The sequence below is a fragment of the Cyrtonyx montezumae genome, unplaced genomic scaffold (assembly GCF_038088225.1).
Source record: "Cyrtonyx montezumae isolate F1298 unplaced genomic scaffold, pur_monq_1.0 scaffold_25, whole genome shotgun sequence".
In the NCBI taxonomy this organism is placed as follows: domain Eukaryota; kingdom Metazoa; phylum Chordata; class Aves; order Galliformes; family Odontophoridae; genus Cyrtonyx; species Cyrtonyx montezumae.
In genome coordinates this window covers 2,685,573-2,698,518 of record NW_027071992.1, presented here as the reverse complement: position 1 = coordinate 2,698,518, position 12,946 = coordinate 2,685,573, and positions in this window count along the sequence as shown.

Sequence of the window (12,946 nt, the reverse complement as noted above, 5' to 3'; positions counted from 1 at the left end):
TAAAAAAAAAAAAAAAAGGAAATTAACTAATGAGTTTTTCCTGGTTGAACAAAAACACCTGGTCAGTTTCTGCCCAATTAGATGAATCTATAACTGCAGGCAGAGGCATTCACAGATATACCCCCAGCAAACTTTTGCTTATACTATTCAGCTGCAGTTGCTGCTGTTTTCTGCCTATCCAGTCCTTCGCTGTAGTCAAAACTGAGTCAGGTGAGTCATAAAATGCAAAGGTCTTCCTGTCTCTTCCATTTCTCTGTAGAAGAGAGCACTCATAATTAATAACAGAGAGTAAAACCCAGCACTGAGGAGTTAAATTAACTGATATTCCCTTGAGCTCCCAAAACAAAGACTATGCATCTTTAACATTGTCATGTGAAGTTCACAGTTTTTTATTGAATAGATTCAATTCATTGAATGGTTCTTATGCTTGTAGGAAAGGGAGCTTTCTTCAGCTTTCTGTGCTGCTAAAGGAGGAAGAGCCTTCAAAGTTCTCCCAACTTACAGGTTTTTCCTCTTTAATCCTGAGAGCTTTGGCTCAGCAGCATCTGAAGCTACCTTTTAAAGAACAGATATGCAATTTCTCCAGTGAATATGTTCTATCAAGAGCAGGCACTGAATATTTTGAAAACTTCAGCTGAAAATACTTCTTCACATCTAAGTAGAGAAATAATCTATTTTAATTTTAAATTATTTTTTGCTTATGGCTAAATGGATTGGATGCAGGGGATCAAAGATCTTTAAAATCAAATTTTCGGCATGATGAATGGGTGCAATGTGGGAGATCTCTGTTACATTTTTTCTCCAAGCAAAAAGAGCTTAATATCAGTAGAGTATTTAAGCCCCAGCAGTAAGGGAAGGTGTGTAGCTGAACTCAAAACAACCTAACACTTTGCTCCTGTGGGTAAGCCAAGCTCTAGGATCTCTATGGAGATTGAAAAATGTGCTCAAACTGTGATTCTTTACAAGTCTAAAAAAGAGTGACAACCTATTTTGGTGAGCTGTCTGTACAGATGGATTTTTTTTTTTTTTTTTTTTGTGAGGAAAGCATAGAAGACTGTCTATTTTATTATTCCTTCTAACTTCCTTTACAAATGTCATTTGACAGAGAGGTGAATTACAGGAAAGTGCTGTTCCAGCCAAAGAGGTCACTTCACATTTAAGGGGCTTGCCAGTTGACTGCTCTGTCCTAAAGTACAGTCTTTTTCCTTAATTAAAAAGACTGAGACTGGGAATTTACCACCTTCTGAATTAAAAAGCACCACCCATTGCTTTACAGGAGATGATCTAAGACTGAGAAATAGATACAGCTCCCATGCATTATAGATGTGCCTTAGTACAGGCTCTCTATCTGGTAGTAACACTCAAGATCAGCTCCCTACTGCTTGTCATGTGCTGGTCATATGTTTCAACCTGTGAGCCATCTCTGAATTGGACTCTTGGTCAATAGAAGTGACGCCTAAGCATGTTTTAATACCAAGACACCTTTTCTGAGAGCAGTTTTTTCTCAGGAAGTGTCTGCTTTCCTCAGGGGATCTTCTTAACTTTTTTAAAATGAATATCTCAAATCCAAAAAGATTTTGATTCCTCGACAAAACACTTAAAGTGTCAGATATTCTCCTCAAAAGTTTGGCAAAGAAAAACTGCTCTTGCTGAATCTTCTTTCAGGCAAGATGGTGTTGGTGCAGCTTCAGTGCTGAAGTGTGCTACAGCCTTGCCTCTGACACTGAAAAGTCAATATGGATGATACATTAAAGTGCTTCAAAGCAAGGTCAAGGCCAGGGACAAGTCAAAAAACAACAACAAAAAAAACTGCTCCTTATAATATGGGATAATGGGGGCTGTACAATGGGAAACTGGCAGTTACATTCACAGACACTTCTGTGCTATAATGCTGCATGCAGACAACGATGCAGGACATTGCCCTGAGGCTGCAGCAGGACACGCGAGGCTGCTTTGTCTTACCTGGCCATGGTGTAATTCAAGGGATGTTTCTGATGGCAAGTATTCCTTATAGGCTGGATAGTGGCAGGTGTGGGCCTGGCTCGCTCACTATGCCCACCTCCCTTCTTCAAAATCCTGCTCCTGTCTTTCACAGGATGCTGTCCCACACCTCCCTGTCAGGAGGTGGCACCAATTCCTGACATGATTTCCAAGCAAGTTAATTTCCAAGTAAGGAAGAAAACTGCACATGGTGTTAAGCTCTCTCCAGCCCATAGTTCAGCCAGTGCTGGGCTGAAGAGGTTGCAGGCATGTCCTCCTATGGGGAAGTGGGGATGCTGCAGTTCACAGTGCAGAGAAGATACAGGCACTGCAGATCTCACACATCTGGATCTCACAAGAAGCCGTGCTTCACTCCATGCCACCTCAGGCCTTCTGTATTTTCCCGAGAAGAACTTATTCATATAGTATCATAACTGAGACCATTTTCTTTTGGAACATTTTCCTGCCAGATGCCTGCTTGATTACAGCCATGTAAGCATCAGATTTGTGATGCTAGCCCTGTACCACTATTATGCTTTGCTTCACTGAGGAGCACAAAAGATGAAAATTAACAGGAGAAACTGCATCTATAAACTATAAATTAAGGCCTTGTGACTGCAGGCTTCAGCTCACAGGAATTATCTGAAGACTTCTCCCACTATGCAGGGCTCTCAACAAAATTTTACCAGTGGTCTTTTCTCTCTGTTCAAATCTTTGTGCCTCACAAAACTGCCCAGAATTTATACATTCCTTCTGTGTGACAAAACCTCAGAAATGATGTTGCCCATCACCCACTGACCAGTGTGCATCTTTACATCTGCTTCCCATCTTCCTGGACCTCGGGGCTTAGGGAACTGCAGTTTCGGAGTAATAAACAGTCTGGAATAAAACTGATTATTTCCTACTTCATGACTGATTGAAATTGCTTTCCTGGTAGAAAATAAATTACATTACATTTTATCAGGAATAAAAATTTTCTGTGATTTGCCCTTGTTTTGGAAATTTTGTTAGTTAATTTCTCTCCTCATTCTGATACACTGAGGAATATATTTTTCCTCGTTAGCTCCACAATGATTTTATACACATGACTATAGCTTATTTTTTATAGCAAACTAGTTCCTTTATATAATTTGCAAAAAATAAAAATAAAAATACCCGATGATTTTGATTTTGAAATGCAAAATAATGCATAACAAATATTAAATAATCTTGCAACTGTTCTGTGGACATGCCAGCATAACAGCTGTCCTTAATCATCTCACAGATCTCCTCAGTCCTGTACTCTGACTGTGCTGGATGCTCACAAATGAACTAAAAATTGACTACTCCCAGCACAACCCCCTGGTATTGAGAGTTTAAAGGTCTCCCAAGACTAGCATTGCACGATGTATCCAGGACACCTTCTCTGTCCAGCACTTTCTGAGTCTGTTTGCTCTTTTTGCCAGATTAGCCTCTAACAATGATTTTCACAGTCTGATCTTTTTTTTCATGGATGGGGGTCCAATTCAGGGGTTTTGTTCTTCCTTTGTGCGATCTCTTGTACTATGAGCAACAGGGAACTAAGTGAGCCCTTTTCTCATTCTCTGCAACTTCATTTTGCTGGCCTCTGTCACACCACTCTGTGCTGGCTCTTTTCCAAGCAGATGTGCCCATGCCCATTTAACTTCTATCTGTAAAACACTCCCCCTCTTTGACCAGCTCAGTTTCCTCCCTACGTGCAGATTCAAAGTGCCAGTAATATCTCCCTGGACCTGTCCTGCATCATCCCATTGCCATCCTATTAATTCAGCTGAGGTTTCCTGGCTGCAGATTGGTGCCCACTCTGCCCCATTGGAAAGCAGCTCTCTGCAGAAGGACCAGGGGCTGGACCTTGTGACTCTGAGCAGGCAAACATCTAGCTGCTGGGAAGGGTAACTGCTGAGACATATGCTTTTTTGATGTCCTCAGCTCCCTGTGGGTCCAAGGCAACACGTGGCCACATCTGCACTGCAGAAGTGCAGCACCACTGTGATGTGCTGTGGTGTTCACAGCTGCTGAGAGCTGCAGGAGTTGTGGCACGAGGGGGTTAGAGTGGACCTCCTCAGGCAACAGGAGAGCCCTGCTCCCCACACAGCCCCTTTGATTTCTAGAAACCCTATTGGACAGCAGTTGCAGGGCCCCATGTGGGACCCAGCTTGGCTTGCAGGGGGAGGAAAGACCAAAGTCCTGGCATGGTTCAGGGGAGGAAAGGCAAGATACTAACATGATTAAGGATGAGAGGTTGTGGATGCCCCATCCCTGGAGGCATTCAAGGCAAGGCTGGAAGTGGCTTTGGGCAGCCTGCTCTAATGGTTGGTGACCTTGCACATGGCAGCGGGGTTGAAACTAGATGATCTTTGAGGTCCTTTTCAACCCAGGCCATTCTATGATCCTATGAGCTACTTGGTGGAGCCACCTTGGAATGAAATGGGTGCTCCCTGAAGCTGTAGAAATCACACATCTCTGTTAACTTGGCTCAAGCTCGGGCCAGCAAGGCCAGCCATGTAAAAGCATTGCCATGTCTGGAGGTGCCTGCGTGGCTCCTCAGTCCCACAGCATGCTCATTCTATGCTGTGTGCCCATGGGGCTGTTCCAAGTCTGTTTCTAGAACTGAAAGCCTTCAGCACATCTTCCACCATGCATACTATTTGTAAAGCTTCCTGGAAGCTCTGAACTGAGCAGCATCAGGACCTGGCACTGCAGCCTCAGCAGGAGCAAGCTGGGGTGAGAATGGGCTGCAGGCAGTATTGCAGGCCAAGGGCTTGTTTTGTCCTGTGTGCAGTATGGAACAGCTCAGCATCACTCACTTCCCCCTTCTCCATGTTCATAACCTGTGACATATATATCAGAATAGAGAAAATTAACTGAGCCTCTCAGCGCTGAAACATAAAAGTTCTGAAATATCTTTGAAGGAGAAACAAGTCAACCCAAGTGTGTGCAATTTTAAAATTGTTCACTGAAGTCCAACCCACAAATCAATGAGATTTGCAAGCACGGCAGATGTGATCTCCTTCCCCACTCTGAAGGCACCAATGTGCAAGCAGCTACAGTTAACTAATTAACTAAATAACTAACAGTATTTCAGTGTTGCTGAGATGCAATAAAAATGGTGGAATCAAAGAAACAAATAAAATTCTTAGATAAAATCATATTGAAAATGAGACACATCACTTCCAACTATTTTTTTTTACTCACAGTGAGATACAATAGTACATATTTTTTGGGTTTTAGTATTTCTGTTAAAAATAGCAGGAAAATACATTCAGGAAGATATTATCTAGAAAATAAGAGATTAAAAGCAATCTTCAGCTGAGAATCAGAATCTCAATTCTATTTAAAGCAGTGCCTTCATTATTAATCATAATAAATCTCATGAGGATTAAGTGGGTATGAGCAAAATAGTATACCAAGTGACTTGACATTTTAATTCATAAATATGTTTTTATTTTAAAAAATTCCTACTGAATAGCCAGAAAGTATCCTTTGTAGTTATAAATGCTAACACATTTACGAGCTGAAAGTGTGTTTTAGATTGTTCCACAAAGCAGGACTCCATATGGCAGCTGAGGTCCGGAGCCGAGATGACTCAGGAAATGGGGAAGATGAAAAGATCAGCACAGTTTATTGAGCAGGTCTGACAGACCCTGCAGCATCCCCATTCCACTTGAATGGGTAGATGCAAGAGCCAGCAATACTGGAGACACGTTTTTAAGGAGCTGGAATTCACAGCTACAGATCCCAACATTTAATTTTCTAGTAAATAAGCATAAAATGTGGTTCATTTTAAAGTTTTTTGTATATGGGATTTTATAGAGGGAATAGGCAATAGGAAATATGATTGATAATAGCTGTAAAATGGCAGTGTATAAAGCAGGTAGTAAAAAAAGTCCAGAAAATAGGCATGAAATAAATTTTTATGAGACTTGGGAGGTTGGAAGCAACTTTCTGAGCAGAGATTTTAGCTGATAAAGCGAGCAGTAAAGTCACCTGTTGTGCATATATGAAAAATAGGTAAGCAGAGCACTGTTCCAACTGGAAATTACCTGCACTTTCTCCTGGCTATATTTCTACCTTGAAGGCTGTTTGCTTGTCTTGCTTGTGGAAGCAAAGCCCACATCTGTGCTATGAGCCCACAGGAGCCACACAGGGAGGAGGCTGGGCCCCCTCCCAAAGCCCTCTGTGGTGGCTGCAACATGAGTGCTGCCATCCTTAGCAGGGTGAAGGTGTGACATCAGGCCTGCTTGTAGCTGTCCTCCATCACTCATGAGCTATGATCAGGATCAGCCAGAGCATGAGTGAAGTTATCAAGTATCCCTGTAGCATGACTGCCAGCTGCATTGCATCCCTATGCCATGTCCAGGCTGCAGGCGGCTCTTTGGAGTGCATCTCCTGCACCCTACAGCAGGCAGGCTTGCTTTCTCCTCTGCTCAGTGCAGCCCCAGCCCACCTCAGTGACACACTGGATGCGTTGTGTGAGCCTGCTAGCCAAGGCTGGGAATGTTTCTGGGGCAGTGGGAAGAGAATCTCTGACCCCTTTAGAAGTGGTGGGAAGCAGCGGTGGGAAGTGTCTGGACTGGGCACTGGGCTGGTTGCTTCCCGTGCCACAGGGGCACAGTGTGGGCTGAGCTCCACAGGTAGTGGCATCAGCAGAACAGGTGGGCTTTGAGGGCAGAACTAGAAAATGTTTCTGCAAAAAGATCTTGTGTGCAGATCAGCAGAATTAATGGAGAGCCAAAGAGCAGGGACATAAGAGCTTAACAGACTCTCAGGAACAAAGAACGTGCAGAGAAAGACTTTTGAGGAGCTTGTTTAAGGTTTGGTTGCACCCTGCCAGAAAAACAGAATGTGTGGTCCTTGGTAAAGGGAGGGAAACTGGGTGACAGTCCTATACCCAGCAGTGTCTGCCACATCCTATGTCAATGCATGGTGTTCCTCAGAATCTCCCTCTGGCACCACAGTTCAGTGTGGTGAGTGCCTGCATTTCTGCTTCACTGTGGGGATTCCACAGTCCATGGGATGATAACAGCTTGTGCTTTAAGGGCGTTATAAAATGTTTATATTTTTACAGTGTGTACAAAGACTGGCTGATGTGAAAACCCTTGACTTTTTCACATTAAAACTAAGTTTTAAGATTCAGCAGAATATATGTCTGTGTGTGTTCCTATAGTTTCTGAAGCCAAAACACACAGAAAATTAATATGCTGTCACTGAAGAGTCCAAAAGTGAGTATGTCAGGAAGAAAGGAAAATGTACTTTGCTTCCTCTCACTTTTGCAGTTGTTGCTTTATTTCATATTGCTCTTGGCATTTTAGCTGGTGATTGAGATTTTCAAAACTCTTCATTCAGTTCCACAGTTTTTATGTGCACTAAAATCATTCTTGGTTCTGAACTTGCCTGGCATAGATTTCTGTTCCCAGTGTGATCTGAATAGAAGATTTCCTTGTGTGCCTTCTTCTCTGCTAAGCTTGGAAGCAAAGACATGGAAATGTGGCATGGAAATGTGTAGCTGATGGAAGAGAAACACAGAAGGAAACCACAGGTCCATAGCAGAAGGTACTGCAGATAACACCTTCAGGAACTCTTCCCCATGACCCATGGTAGGATGCTTACATGAGCAAGAAGGGTGGAAAGTCCCAGGCAGAAGGATCAGTGGCATGGAGGGAGCAGACTCAAAGCAAAAATCTCTGGAGAAAAGCTTTGGTAATGAGAGGAAAGTCACACAGACATCTGTAGCTTTCAGCATGCCAACAGCTACCTTCCCACCTACAGCTGTGTATTTGCCCCTGTGTTCCTAAAATGCCTGGAAAATAAGATGCATGGTTGCATCTTCTTTCAGTTTTTCATTTGTTTGGAGCCACTAGGGTCTGAGGGACACACACTCACATCCACTATTGGTCAGGGAGAAAGGGCACTATAATCCCAGATTTAGTGCCATCCCTTATCATGCCATAGATGAAGAAGGATATTATTTCATTGAGCTGCTCTTTCTATTCTTCCTTTTTCCTTTCTTGCCTTCTGGCTGCACCAGGTTCAGATCTTCAGCTAAAGCCAATCCACAGGACTCACTGAATACAGTAAAGCAACTCAAACACCTATATAAATAACCACCTTCTCACAGTGTGTTCTGCAAGATATGCAGATTGCATTCTGCATACTCCTGGTGCATGGGAAAGCACCACTGGGGATTCTACATGCAGGAGCTGTGTTGGGCAGCTGCTGCCAGTCACTGCAGTTGGTTTTGTTTATCTGGGGCCTGACCAGGAAACTAATAATTACAGTGTTTTAATATTCAATATATATAGAATGTTGTAATAACAACAGCATAACGTTGTGTAGTCCAGGTGGAAACTAATATAAGACCTTGTGGTGAGAGGTGAGAGATCCTGGTGCTGGGGCTGTGGGCTTTGCTCAGGTCCAAAGCTAGCACCAGGACTCACCACTGCTCAGGATGTGGACACTGGATATGCTGGTGGCGGGTGAGTCCAAAAATGACAGCAGTGTCAGGAGCTATGTGCTTGGGCACAGGGGGCACCAATGCCAAAATGAGCCTCCATTCTGTGCTGGATATTGGGCACAAAGCTTGGGATTCCTGCAGCAGATAGGCTCTTGTCTACTCCAGGTGAAGTCTTTCACCTCCCAGAGTCTGAGAAATCTGCAGACAGTGGACACCCTTTTATGTTTTGCCTGAGGGATATTTCTTCAAATAAAGATCAGAAGCTGCTAAGTCATTTTAATTCCTCTTAGATTCAACAGATGAATTTATTGCTCACAGTCTGTAATGCAGATACAATCTGCAAAATTACATTATTACCATTTTGTCTTATTTTAGAAGGGGAGAATTAGCTTCTGGGACATTTTATTTCTTTATTTTACTTTATTTTGTTTTATTTTATTTAATCTCATTTAGGTGGTTTTATTTTTTCCCCTGTGTATAGTGTTACTCTGTACTGAGTACAACGAACTGGCTTTCCATGTTTCTCTCTCTTCCCTTTAACAGACAGACTTCCTCAGCAGGAAGCTCTGGCCAGGATAATAGCTGCTGCAGATGGAAGGGTGTCCCCAGAAAAGGATCAAAGAGAATATCAGTCATGGCAACCATTAGCACAGGAAGTCTGGACAGCTGAGGCAGTGGTGTGTTTTGAAACCCGATTAGGAAAGAGATGCAGTTTTTGACACTGTGTCTGGGTGCTAATTGCAGGGGATGAGCTGGACAGTGCAGACCACAGGGAGACCATGGAGTGGTTCTGCTGGTTTTGCCTGGTCTTTAAGGGCACCTCTTGACACAACTTTGGGTTTGGTTCTTAGTTAAAATGTCCCAGGAAGATCAACACTACAGTGAAATTCATCATCTTTCTGGACTTACAGAACTCTCCAAGATGAATCCCCTCATTTTTGAGAAAGAAATGGAAAACCCAAGAGCTATCACAGACCAAACGTAACACTTCCCAATTAAGCCACATCTTCCTTGCTGTCTGAACACCAACCTATTACAATTTACATTGTGTGTACATCAGTCCACTTACCCAGATCTCCATGTACAACATATCAAATTTCATGTTATAATCCCAGTTTTCTGCTTGCATCAAGACCGTTCAATTAAAATTATTCTTATCTCAGATACCTGATCTTACAGAAATGAGGAGTTGTAACTGTAAATAGATACCATGGCTGAAAAATAACAAGTCAGTAAAGTGTTGCTCAGGTTTGTAGAAATTATACCCTTTGGTATGATGAAAGGTATTATCAAATGGAGATTGCTCATGTATTCACACAAGACAAGCATTCAAATCTCCATCCAAAGCCCGGTCAAAGGTGAATCTCTTAAATCTAAATCCAAAGCCGGATATACACAGCTCTAAATTTAATTCACTATACCAGCAAATGCTCTCAAGGGCTTAGACATCTTGCATGCACTGCTGTAGTTTTGAACTTGAGGGCACAAGACTACTTTACCCTCACAGCTCTGAGGCAAGGTAACAATAAGTTGCAAGTGTGATGAAACACTGCATCCCTGTCATTTTTCTTCATAATTGAGCTCCAGTGGCTGGAGCAAAGGGATGCACATTTATCTGCATACATAATCGTCTGTACATATGGTACAAAGAGCACAGTATAAGCTGTCACATCCTGACCAGAAGAAATTACACCTAGTACATGAGAAATTTGGATAACCAAGGTACAGCACAGAAACCAAATGCATGCACTGATCTTGTAAAGCAGAGAAACATTGAAAAAAAAACCCTTTACGACTTTTCCCTATTGCCTTCAGCTATTGGGTTCAGGGCTTTTCACATTGAGAGTTTATGCTGCTGCTGCAAAGCTACAAGATTTTTTTATTAAAAAAAAAAGTTTCAAAAATCAGAAGTTGTTAAAGCCACATGAGAATATTCATGATGAGAAGGCTGGATGATTCAGGAAATTATTAACAGTTTATGAGTTCTTTCACCTTTTAGGTCACTGGCTGAAACAGAGCTCATTGCTGACCAGCTATTAAACTTTGCTTTGAATTTTCTCAAGTGAAAACCAAGGATCTGGCTTTGAGATGCAGTGCCATGATGCAATTTGCAGAGCTGCTATTTCTCTGCACATGTACAAAGATGATAGAGCCCCAGATAGTAGCACCCCAGCTGCAAACAGAAGAGTGATGCAGATAAGAAGATCCCAGAATGCATTTTTGGCATGAGAAAGATGGGAAAAAGGTCATGCATGAAAACACTGGACTGCTCAACAAGCACAAAGTCCAGAGCTCAGACACTGGGGGATACTGCTATGGAAATCTGTTACAGCAAAGGAATTGCAGCCTCTTGGGTAGCACAAAAATACCACCCTTTTACTTTTTCCATCAAGTGCTGCATTCAGTAGGAGGTGGATGAAATCAGATCTTTCTATGCGTTACAACTTTAATAGTGAGACATTTATTCTTCCTCATGTATCTGGATAGGAAGTCAGATTATCAGACTTCTTAGTGGGATTGAAAATGCCAACGTTACTGGTGACCAGATAGTGAAATACAACTTATTTTTGCTTAATCTCTCCAAGATACATGAAATTATTTGGGGTATCTGAGCTAAAACTTCTTTCTTTTTCAAATTTCTTTTAAATTGTGTTCTCAAGGGAGTGAGTTCCAATACCTCCACATCATCATGCATGGTGTTTCCCAAAGGATGAAGATTGATTTAGCTCAACCCTGGCCACAGCATAAAGGCAATGCAAGGTACATGCTGGCCTTCCATCATTTCACTCCTTAGTTATTTCCTACAGGGGAAAAAGGCATCCCAGACCTCCTCCTGCACTGGTTCTAGCACCTCTGGGACAAAGACTTTCAGCTTTGATTGGCCTCCACCAAGACTTCTGTAATGATGGTCCTCAGGAAGCAAGACCTCTCAAGATCCCCAGAAGACAAGCACTTCCTTCTGATGAAATATTAAACTTAGCAGGACATTGTTAACCAGATAGGAACAGATGCATCATCCTTTTACAAAGCATAAAATGATTTTATTGATCTGCTTTCAACATAGAGGTTCCATTTTGTCATATCTACTCTCAGCCAGGAAGAATGTAAGTAAAACCTCATGTGAAATCTGCCCACCATGAAGGGTGCCTTCCTCTGGAGGTGCTCTGAGCACAGAACAGACTATTTGTGTTGCAAAAGTCAGATATCTTTTGCCCATATGAGCAATTCTGGCATGTTCATTATGTGTTGCCAGATTATAATGAGGAATATGAGTCATGGGAGAGTGGATAATAAACACTGGAATTTCCAACTCTTTCTGGTCAACTTCTTACTGATATCACAGCTTATTAGGAACATTACAATTTTATCTTGTAAATAGCTTACTTGAACGTATCCTCCCTCTAAATGTGTTTTCTTGATTATTCCTTGGTAACCTCCTAATTCCATTATTATTCTGCAGTGAAGTGTTTGTAATTTTCTTTTTATTTTGAAAGGAGCACAGAAATTTGCAGCAGTTTTTCAGTTTTTATAAGGTGAGACGTGACTGTTTACAGAAAAAGTCAGTAGTTATTATCTCTTTACTGTTTTATGTGAGTTTTTGTTTCTTTATGCACTTCAGGCTTTTCCCTCATCTGCTGATTTTGCTGCTCACATCCTTCAGCAGAATCAAATTTCTTTAAATGTTTGTATCAAAGCAAATACTCAAGTCCAAATTGTAGGAGGAAGAAAACAGACAGAAATGAAAAGATGCCATAAGTGCCTTCAAAGGCAAGTGAGTGGCCTTGAGAGGCTCGATGTTCTGTAGTTTCTGTGTTTAGATGAGGCACTACATGCGTACCCAGAAATCTGTAAACAGCCCAGATTTATCATCCACAGTCCAACAAGCAGATAATAGACCACAGGCTCTGAAATCTGGACTAAAGAAAATTAACCACTTGGCAATAACCTTTGTAGGGAGAAGATGATAACTTTCAGAGGACTTCTTGATCACACTTTACTGATTAAATTAACGGATTGTTATGGGTCTCCTGCACACAAACATCTTGATCTAACTCAGATTTTGGTAAAAACTCTCAGCTGGAAGCACAAAACTGACTACGCTTCTGCAGCCTGTCACAGCTTGCAGCCATGTTCTTCACTCTTCAGAATGACTTCTCAGTTTGGGTACAGTTAGGATGAGGTACCAATTTGCCATGTATACCATGTGCATGGCCTTACAGCAACTTCAGGCTGTGGGAGCAAGTACTGCTGTAGTAGAAATCAAACAGCTCAGCGCTGCAGATGCCAACTCTTCAATTTCAATGACTTCTTTCCACTGCAGGTACCACTAAAGAGGAGCAGGGATGTCTGTGAGGCCTGAAGATGCCATCCAGCTGCCACGGAGGAGCCATAGAATCAGTTCACAAGAGAGCGGGAAGGGTAGTGGGGGTCACTGAAGTGAAGCCCAGCAGTGGCAGGGCTGGGGATGGGCAGTGAGGGTGAGGGGCGGAACAA